This window comes from Octopus sinensis, linkage group LG5, assembly GCF_006345805.1.
Source record: "Octopus sinensis linkage group LG5, ASM634580v1, whole genome shotgun sequence".
Taxonomy (NCBI): domain Eukaryota; kingdom Metazoa; phylum Mollusca; class Cephalopoda; order Octopoda; family Octopodidae; genus Octopus; species Octopus sinensis.
This window is the reverse complement of record NC_043001.1, coordinates 127,281,405-127,292,524: the sequence shown is the minus strand read 5'-3', so window position 1 is coordinate 127,292,524 and position 11,120 is coordinate 127,281,405. Positions and strand designations below refer to the sequence as shown.

At 41.6% G+C, this 11,120-nt stretch overlaps 1 long non-coding RNA gene across 1 annotated transcript in view; it reads left to right on the top strand.

The window, feature by feature from the left end:
• LOC118763433 overlaps positions 1-10,719 on the top strand; it is a 20,228-nt gene extending 9,509 nt beyond the window's left edge. Inside the window, exons 2-4 of the long non-coding RNA XR_004999195.1 lie at positions 1,731-1,822; positions 7,711-7,832; positions 10,450-10,719. This is a non-coding gene — a long non-coding RNA (uncharacterized LOC118763433). The remainder of the gene's footprint in view (positions 1-1,730; positions 1,823-7,710; positions 7,833-10,449) is intronic.
• The last annotated feature ends 401 nt before the right edge of the window (positions 10,720-11,120 follow it).

The following is an 11,120-nucleotide window of genomic DNA, read 5'->3' as shown; positions in this document are numbered from 1 at the left end:
GGTTGTAAAAGTTTCTTTCAGTTTCCATCTACCAAATCCATTCACAAGGCTTTGGTCGGTCCGAGGATATAATAGAAGACACTTGCCCAAAGTTCTACGCAGTGGGACTGAATCCGGAACCATGTGGTTCTGAAGCAAGCTGCTTACCACACAGCCACATCTGCGCCTCTCATAGTTCAATAACATACGCTTAATTGGATTTAGATTTTACATTTAGTATCAAAAATCTTTCAATTTCCGATAAGAAATGTTTGGCACACATACTGCGCTTCCAAAACGTATTTTTCTTGAGTTGGCCGTGTCTTCTCGTGAATTACATGTTTACTAATCCTCCTGGTCTCTTGTGATCTCTTCTGTGACTTTCAAAGTCCTGACATCAGCTTTCACAAATTTGTCCCATGTTTTCTTGCATCTCCCTCATCTGCAAACTCCATCCACATGTAGTGATCGGCCCTTCTTTATACGACTGTCCTTATCCATGTCCCTATTAGCGCAGTCTTCTCTTTGTTCTCTACATCTGATTCTTCTTATACCCCGTTTTTTTTTTCACCTCAGCACATTTATACTATGTCATTTATGTACAGTTTCATTGCACATCCAACATGCTCACTTCATTTCATCTGTCTCCTCAAGTCCTCTATATTCAAGTCTCGTGTCTCACTGCCATGCAACATCACAGTTCTAATACAAGCGTCATACAATCTCCTTGTCCCTTTGAAGGGGAAGAGCGTTGTTGCCAGCATCGGTAGAACGTTCTTATTCTGGCTGCTATACTTTTGAAGCAACCACCTCCCCTGCTAACTATGTCTCATAGGTAACAAAAGCTACTGACCACTTCTTGTGAGCAATAAAAACATATGGAATATATAAATGTATTTATATATACATACACGCTTAAAGGTGAATGACCATGGGATTGTGCCTAGAAAATTCCCCTCCGAGGCACAAGTCCGGGCAAGGTTGTTTATGGAAGACCAGTAGTCACTCATGCATACCAACCTCCTCTCTCCACGAATGTTATCCAAGGGAAAAGCAAAGGCCGATGCAGCTTGGCACCTGTGATGTCGCAACTCATTTCTACAGCCGAGTGAACTCGAGCAACGCGAAATAAAGTGTTTTGCTCAAGAACACAACACAGATTCCGGTCCGGGAATCGAACTCATTACCTCATGATTGTGAGCCCGATGCGCTAATCACCGAGACAAGCGTCTTCACACATGTGCTTATTTACACATATAAACATATTGATATATGCATATATATACAAGGGGTATATGAAAAGTCTTGAGCCTCAAAAAAAAAAAAAAATGGTACAAGGGCTTCAAGGCTCAAAACTTTTCATACACTCTTCACATACACACACACACACACATATATATATATATAATATATATATATATATATATATATATATATATATATCTATATATATATATATATTATATATATATATATACGACAGGATTCAGCACACTTTCCGCATCCCAGCTTTACTCACAAATCATTGGTTAGTTCAGGGCCATACTAGAAAGCACTTGCACAAAGTGCCGTGCGGTGGTACTGAACCCAGAACCACAAGGTTATGAGGTAAACTACTTAACTGCGCAGTGATGCCATCATAAGTACTGTAAAGAATTTAAGTGTTTATTTCACCAATTCCTATCAATTTGACCCATGAAAATGGATATGAGAATTTCACTTCATATTTGTCTTCTCTTATTTACTTTCAGATGAAGCGAAGCATTTTGATACTTGGAATTATTGGCATGGTACTAATGTCTTTTGTTGCAAGTGCTCCATTTATGCCCGAACTGGATTTTGAGTAAGTGAACTTTACTTTGTAATCAAAATAAAACAATATTAGAAACAGAAATATATTATTTCTGCCGATTATAGGCACGAAATCTAGTAGGGGGTGGTGTCTAGTTGATTACATCGACCCCATGTACAAGGAAAAAATACCGAAGTCCGAGGAAATTAGTTATGTAATAATAAATCTCTGTGATGTATTCATCTTGCAAGTGATTTGATTTGAAATTGTAAGTGGAAAATGAGCAATTTCTGCGTGTGAGACTCATTGTAGTAAACATAGATGTTTGTATGCGGTGATACTTGAACTTATCTATTTCAAGAATATCATTGTCTCGTTATATTTTGTATGCTTAAAATTCCATTCATTAAGGGTATCGAGAAGGGCCTGATTGGAGGACCAACTTTCCGAGTTCTTTTACAGGGCTTAGAAAAACTGGAATAATGGAATATCATTATGTCGTTATATCTTATACGAGGAGATTTTGAAAGTTCCTGGTTTTTAGGGTATCAGGAAAGGCCTGGCTTGAGGTTCAACCTTCCGAGTTCTTTTACAGGGCTTAGAAAAACTGTAAGACCACTGAAATTAGTGGTTCCGAGAGGGGAATATGTTGAGTAAACTCATAATAAACGGATCTTCCTGCATTTTCTTTTACCCAAAGCCAGGAACCTTCCAGTACCCCGCTCGTATACTAAGTGAAAATCCTTGTTGTTGTAGTCGCCTCTGCCTACTACATTACTTAGATTTTGGTGTACCCCGCTAAGTTGGTGACTCCATCTGCACCACCCGTATGAACCTGATAATAACGGTTTCAAACTTTGGCGCAGTGGTTCTCAACCGAGGTCCATATGGCCCCTAAGGGTCCATATAAAACAAAATAGTAAATTATGGATCCACAATAGTATTTTAAGGGGCCCTGAAAAACAAACTTGCTTTAGATGTATGTATTGGTATGTATTACAAGAAACAGCTAGGTTTCTTGCTCTAACATTTTACATAGTTCAACCTACACAAATTAATGTGTGAAAAAGAATATCTACACACAAATTAATGTGTGAGGCGTGCGCAGGGAGCGGTGAATTCGGCCTTTTCCACGAGGGTCGTCGAGGTGTTAAGACGTGTGAAGACGTTGCTAAGGTTGGGTGAAGTGGCTGCTATCTTTAGTGTTCGGGTCGGGGCTGTGTCGAAGGATCCGTTACCACTGAAGGGTCTCCATCACGAGGAAGAGAAGGTAGGTGCCTTTATATCCGTATCGCGCACACACTACAAGCTATTTCGGCGATTCTTAAATATTTACATTTCAATACGATTCGTCGCCACGATGTCTGCGAAAATTAGGATCGCCAGCGACATCGTCAGACCCTTTAATGGTGAAGGCGATGTAGTGGCCTGGATTCGCAAAATCAGGCTGGTGGCAAGACTGCAAGGTATAAGCGATGTGGCAAGTCTTATGGCGCTGTATTTAGAAGGGAGCGCCTTAAGGCTATACCTTGAGATGGACGAGGAGGAACGGCTGAGCGAGGAGAATATAGAGCAGCGCTTGCGGGATGCCTACACAGAATGTGAATACACAGCTTTTGCTAAACTAGGTGCGATCAGATGGACAGGAGGACAAGTGGATGACTACGCAGCAGAAGTTAGAAGGTTGGCGACTCTGGCTGGGTCTGCGGGAGCAGCCCGGCTGGCGTTTGTAAATGGGTTCCCCGACGATGTAGGGATTCATCTACAACGATTGCCCGGGATTAAAAAGATGGCGTTGAGCGAACTTGTGATTCAGGTCCGGATGTTGACGCGACACTCTGGGCGGAAGGTGATAGCGATGGCGGTGACGGAGGTGCGTAAAGACGGACGACGACCGGAGAAAGACGTACAGAAGCTTACCACGCAACGAGAGCGGCCGTTCTCAGGACGGTGTTTTAGATGTCAGAGACCGCACATGGCGCGGGACGTACGCAACCGGGGCCCGTTTGCTATCGATGCAGGCATACAGGCACATGCCCGTGATTGCGACCAGGAAACGACCGCGGGGAAGTTGCTGCCTCTCGAACTTTCCTCGCAAACAAGTAGAGGCGCTATTGGAGACGCTGCCATTAGTTGACGAGGAGGCCGAGGGGAAGACATTCAAGGCCCTCGTGGATACGGGCTGTACGACCACCCTTGTGACTTCGAGGGAGACGAAGGAATGGAACGGGGCGAGTAGCGTCCGGGCGGTCGACGGCAGCGAAATCCGTTGCAGAGGCAGCAGCAAGGTAGAGATAGTGGTGCGCGGCGCGACGCTAAGGCTGCAGGCAATTGTGGCCGAACGCGTGATAGATGGAGTTGATGTGGTGATGGGGATGGACGCCATCAACTGCCTCGGTGGCGTCAGTGTTGTGGGAAATGAGGTTGCGTTCGGAAGCGTGGGGGTGTCGTGCACTGCGAGTCGGGATCGCCAGAGAGAGCAGAGCCCCACGAGGGTCTGCGCCGCTTACACCATCGAGGACAAAGACTTTCAGGCGGCGTTAAATGGTCAGCGGTGGACGATAGAGTGGCGATGGAAGGGCGAGCCCCCGACGCTGGAAAACAGGGTGAGCTGTTACCAGCATACCCTAACACCACGCCAGGGTCGAGTTTGAAGAGACTGTGGAGAGGTGGATCGAAGAAGGGGTCCTTGTCCCTTGAATGAGGAGGTAGCGGGCGGCGTGCTACCCCTGATGCGGTGGTGCACCTACGAAGGGAAAAGTCAGACCGGTGCTGGACTTCAGGGAGCTAAACCAGCATATATCGTGTCACACGGGAGGTGAGGCGACAGACGTTTGTAGCGAGACGTTACGTGCGTGGAGACAGTCGACCGAGGCAGCGACGATCGTCGATTTGAAATCGGCATACTTGCAGCTCCATTTGAGCGACAAACTGTGGCGATATCAGCTGGTGCGGTACAAGGGCCGGATGTACTGTTTAACCAGGCTGGGTTTCGGGCTGAATTCCGCTCCGAAGATCATGGCTTTCCTAGGGAAAGACGGCAAGATTAGAAAGGCCACCAGCTCCTACATTGACGACATTTTGGTGGACGAAACTGTAGTGCCAGCCAACGAGGTAGTTAGACATCTGGAGAAGGCCGGACTGATTGCGTAGCCACCGGAGTCGATGGAAGGGGGAGCCGCCCTGGGGCTGAAGCTGCGAAGATAGATCGGGTGAATTGGTGTTCCGGAGAGGGAATGAAATCCAGAGCTGAGTTCCGGCGTCAGCAGGAGAGAGCTGTTCTCGGTGTGTGGGAAGTTGGTCAGTCACTACCCGATCGCTGGATGGCTGCGCACGGCGTGTAGTTACACCAAGAGACGAGCAGAGGGGGAGAGTTGGGGCGACAAAGTGGGAGAAGGGACGGTGGCGATGATGCAGGAAATCCTAGAGAGGACGAGAGCGGAAGACCCGGTCAGGGGGAACTGGTACGTGCCCAAGACGGAGTGCGGGACCGTCTGGTATGATGCTAGCAGTATAGCGATAGGGGTTCTGTTGGCAATCGAAAGCGCTGCGGTGGAGGACGCGGCCTGGCTTCGGAAAGCAGATGATTTTAACCACATTAATGTCGCCGAATTAGACGCGGTGCTGAAAGGGGTGAACTTGGCCTTGAAATGGGGGCTGCGCACAATTGAAATCCGGACGGATTCGGCCACTGTGCTTGGCTGAGTAGGATCGGTGATCACCGGCGAAAGGAGAGTGCGGACGAAAGGTGCTGCGGAGATGTTAGGGAAGCGCCGTCTAGGAGTTCTAGGTGAATTGATCGCCGAGTTCGGACTGAAGCTGAATGTGGTTTTCGTGCCTTCGGAGAAAAACAGGGCGGACGTACTGACCAGGGTGAAAAGAGCGTGGTTGGAAGAACCGGAGGAGGCCCGGAAAGGGATAGCTGCGGCGTGTCGGTTGGATGACTCTGAACTGAAGAAACTGCATGCTATGCATCACCTGGGTGTGGACAGGACCCTGCATCTGGCGAAGAAAATTGATGCTGATGTCACTAGGAGAAGCATCCGGAAGGTGGTCGGGAGCTGCGACAGGTGTCAGTCCATCGACCCTGTTCCGTGTGGGCATGAACAGGGAGGCCTTTCCGTGGAGCAGAACTGGAAAAGGCTAGCTGTGGATGTGACACACTACCGTCACTACACATTATATATCTATATATTTATGTGTGTGTATATAATACACATACTATTCATAACTTCTACCAGTCCAAATCCCACGCACAGTCTAAATGTATAATTATTGAAATCCATGTTTATAAGACGGTAAATGTTTCATTCGCTGCTCAAAAGTTCTGCCAGTTAACTGATTGTTATGAACTATATATGACAAATGGTAAGCACGTTGTAATGAAGGTACAATCAACGTGTGTGTACTTTCAGCAGTTCAGCAAGTCATACACTGAACTTTTTAGCTCTATTAGTGTCTTAAAAAACCAATAATTATCATTTCGATATTCAGTGTAAATTATAGACAATGTAAAAAACCATTAATCGAAGTACTAATTTCTGTATCCGTTGAATTTTAGAGAAAATTAGGATCTTTGTAATGAGTAAGAAAACAAAACAAAACAAAGAAAACAAAATTAAATATGCATATTCTGTGTATCGTAACAGTTACTTTTTAATTTGGAGGCGCAATGGCCCAGTGGTTAGGGCAGCGGACTCGCGGTCATAGGATCGCGGTTTCGATTCCCAGACCGGGCGTTGTGAGTGTTTATTGAGCGAAAACGCCTTAAGCTCCACGAGGCTCCGGCAGGGGATGGTGGTGATCCTGCTGTACTCTTTCACCACAAACTTTCTCTCACTCTTACTCCTGTTTCTGTTGTACCTGTATTTCAAAGGGCCGGCCTTGTCACTCTCTGTGTTCACGTGAATATCCCCAAGAACTACGTTAAGGGTGCACGTGTCTGTGGAGTGCTCAGCCACTTACACGTTAATTTCACGAGCAGGCTGTTCCGTTGATCGGATCAACCGGAACCCTCATCGTCGTAACCGACGGAGTGCTTCCATCCACTTTTTAATTTAAATTCTAACTCCTCACCCCGGTTTAATTTAGGATTTAGCTAGACTTGATTATCTCTCTTACAATAATTGCTGCCAGGGTCCCAGGTGTTCAAAATATGCTATTTTATTCCATAGTTTAAAAGTCAATCGAAAGAATCTAGAATTCTTTCTTTTAGCAAATATAAACCGTCTTGTTTACTTCTATATTACAAGAGCCCTAACCATCGTTTTTGTTAAAAAAATCTTAGCAGGAGTGGCTGTGTGGTAAATAGCTTGTTTACCAACCACATGGTTCCGGGTTCAGTCCCACTGCGTGGCACCTTCGGCAATTGTCTTCTACTATAGCCTCGGGCCGACCAAAGCCTTGTGAGTGGATTTAGTAGACGGAAACTGAAAGAAGCCCGTCGTATATATGCATATATATATATGCGTGTGTGTGTTTGTGTGTCTGTGTTTGTTCCCCTAGCATTGCTTGACAACCGATGCTGGTGTGTTTATGTCCCCGTCACTTAGCGGTTCGGCAAAAGAGACCGATAGAATAAGTACTGGGCTTACAAAAGAATAAGTCCCGGGGTCGAGTTGCTCGATTAAAGGCGGTGCTCCAGCATGGCCGCAGTCAAATGACTGAAACAAGTAAAAGAGTAAAGAGAGAGATATTCCTCCTTTATCTTATTCGCGCAATTGTCTTTTCTCCCGGTTATATTTTTCTAATATATTATATATATATAAATTTGTAAAAATATAATTTTATGACAATTTACCTTTATAATTTTTATTCTTCGAACGTTTTGATTTTTTTTTTAATGTTTTAAGAATAGATTTAAAATTGTCAATATTCAATTACGAACAGGATAATATTTTTCTCCTATTTTTTTTTTTCTTTTCTGTTTCTGATTTTAGGAACTTAGAGAGTGGGGGCTTAACAGCGGAAGAACAGTCACGTGCCAGGGTGTCGCAAAAAATGCTTCAATTCATTAAGAAAGAACTCGATAGTGAACAATAACAATAACTCCACTGAAATAGTAAGCCATTCATTTAGTCTTTCTCTCTCCCACCTTCTCTTTTCTTTTATTTCATTGCTTTAAAAAAAATAGTTCTCCATTTCTACTTATCTGTTATTATATACATTTAGATGCACGAATATGGAACGCCTCATGCATTCTATCATCCTAGTATCAGCTTTAGCTAGAGACTGTGCCCACGCTGGGACACCGCCATGAGCGTCAATGCATGTTCATTTTAGACTCACTTCTCGGTTCTGTTTCCGGAATCGGTTCTGGTAAATTAGTGAACTGATAGAGCTGCCCTTCTTTTCGCTTCTTGCCGTGTTGTGGATGCATCGGTATGTCAGTTTAAAAGTTTTCTGAACGCCCGTTTTCTTACTCCAGATGGAAATGGCAAGATATTTGTCATCTATGCAGCGGTGTCCAGTTCGGTGGCTGGTATAGCTTTCAGTCCCAAAGTTATGTGCTAGACCCTGCAGGATCTTTCATATATATATATATATGTAAAAGTAAAAAAAATATACAAACTGGGACAAGAACGTGAAACATTTAGAAGACGACACAAAAAAACACGGACGGGACATTCGAAGCCCTCAATCATCAGTCAAGAACCGGATCATCTTCGCAATTTCGGCTGATTAATATATATATATATATAAACAATTTATAAGTAAGGGCAAAAGAAAAAAAATTCTAATGCCAAAATATGCCATATTTTGGCATTAGAAAATCTTTTCTTTTGCCCTTACTTATAAATTGTTTATAAATTTAACCTTTAAAAGTATTTTTTAATATGCTGGCATTGATAGAATTTTTTTCGAAAAATTTTATCCTACATATATATATTATATATAATATATATATATATATATGATTGTATACCTTCTATATATACATTATATACATATATATATATATATATAATATATATATATATATATATATATATATATATATATATATATATATATGACTTATATCTTTCGTGTGTCTTCTTTCAGGGGTAGATCCTCAGCTCTTTCCTGCCTCTCTCAGTAGTTCATCTGTTGCACCGAGATAATGTTCTTGGTACAGTGGCACTGTATAACCTCGAATTGTGCAGTTAATTTGACGTTTTGTGGCTGCTATAATTGGAAACAGTAGTATAAGGGAAAGCAAGATTTAGCTGCTATACAGTCACCGGATGCCTGCTGCTGAAGAAGTCCTGTAGACTGAAATCACGTGATATGACAGTTCCTATAACAGACGATTCTCGTCTTTTACAATATATGTCTGTGCTCGTATGAGCGTCCTAACAAAATACCCACGTTTAGTTAGATATAAAGAATACCTATTGTTATGTGCTATATTTTATTGTTAATGGTAATGGAACTTAATGTGTAAAGACAATATATCGAATTTGCTTTATGTCGGTCGTATTTTTCATGGCTGAAGTGTAAACAACTCAAATTACTGAAGAAAACAGAGCGTGTAAATTTACTTTCGATGTTGTTTTCAACATTACGCGTGCTCAGTCTTTTACTTTTTAATAAATCAGCGGTGGTGCTCCAGCATGGCCGCGGCCTTCGGGCTAAAACATTTTTAAGGATTTACTCTCTTTTACTTGTTTCAGTCATTTGACTGTGGCCATGCTGGAGCACCGCCTGTAATCGAGCAAATCGACCCCGGGTTTTTTGTAAGCCCAGTACTTATTCTATCGGTCTCTTTTGCCGAACCGCTAAATGACGGGGACATAAACACACCAGCATCGGTCGTCAAGCAATGCTAGGGGGACAAACACACACACACATATATATATATACATATATATACATATATACGACAGGCTTCTTTCAGTTTCCGTCTACCAAATCCACTCACAAGGCATTGGTCGGGACTGAACCCGGGACCATGTGGCTGGTTAGCAAGCTACTTACCACACAGCCACTCCTGCACCTATTTAAGGATAGAAATATGATATGGTTAACTGAATGAACTTTAGTATATTACTGGTACTTAATTTATAGACGCTACAGGGATGAAAACAGTGGATTCTATTAAGATTTGAACTTAGTGCGTTAAGGGACGGAACTAAATGCCAGAAATTTTTAATATTTTGTCCGACATTTTAACAAGTCTGTCTACAGTACGCTGAGTTGAGTTTAATAGTTTAATACCTCTGAGTCTGTCAATTCTACGCTTTAAATGTCCATTAGACATTTAGAACACCATGGCTTGTATTATTTTATTTTACTCCATTACGTTCTAAGTTCAAATTCCATCGAAGTGAATTTTATCTTTCATTCTTTCGAGGTCAATACAATAAATCATCAGTGAAATATAATCGGCTGTGATCTTCCTCAAATTTGAGACTTTGTTCGAAATCTATAATAGAGATTTCTTATATTGATATAAGTTCAATGATTTTAGAAGTGTGTGGACGATTGAATAGGAGCCAGTATCAACTGGTAATTATTTTATTTAATACAGCAGGATTTTAGTTTTATCTATAAAGATCTGATTCAAAATATTAAAAAAATATTTAAAAAAAAAAAGAAAAGGACATTGCTAAATAAAGCAAATAATTTTCATGTTTCACTCTGCTAATTCTTCCAACATATTAATTCTAATAATATTACATCTTTTTATTTTTCAGTCTCAGCAAGTTATTTCAATAAGAATAAACACCATAAACATCTTCAATGATTTAAGAAAAGCATGGAGATCACAACTTTTGTTTTCCCCTCTATAAATTTATCCTCTTGTGGTTAAGCTAGAAATTATTGGTGTTATAAATTTTATTTATTAATACATTTCATTTTCAATCGGTTTCGAAAGTCCTTTCACTGCACGCGCTTAGTTGTTGAAAATTTCTTCTAAAATTCTGTTTATTTATATTATTAAGTTATGCAATGTACTAGAAAATATTAATAAAAAGATGCAACAATAAACCTATGTATGTGTGGTTTTTTAAAGAATGATTATTGCCTTTTTTTTGGTTCTTTTTACACTACTGAGTCACAGTTGCAATCGCTTTCATCGTTGCAGAAAATATAAAAATACATACAGGAAACTATCATAACAGACTTCTTCTTCTTCTTCTTCTTCTTCTTCTTCTTCTTCTTCTTCTTCTTTCTTCTTCTTCTTTTCTTCTTCTTCTTCTTCTTCTTCTTCTTTCTTCTTCTTCTTCTTCTTCTCTTCTTCTTCTCTTCTTATTCTTCTTTTCTTCTTCTTCTTCTTCTTCTTCTTCTTCTTCTTCTTCTTCTTCTTCTTCTTATTCTTCTTCTTCTTCTTCTTCTTTCTTCTTCTTCTTCTTCTTTCTCTTCT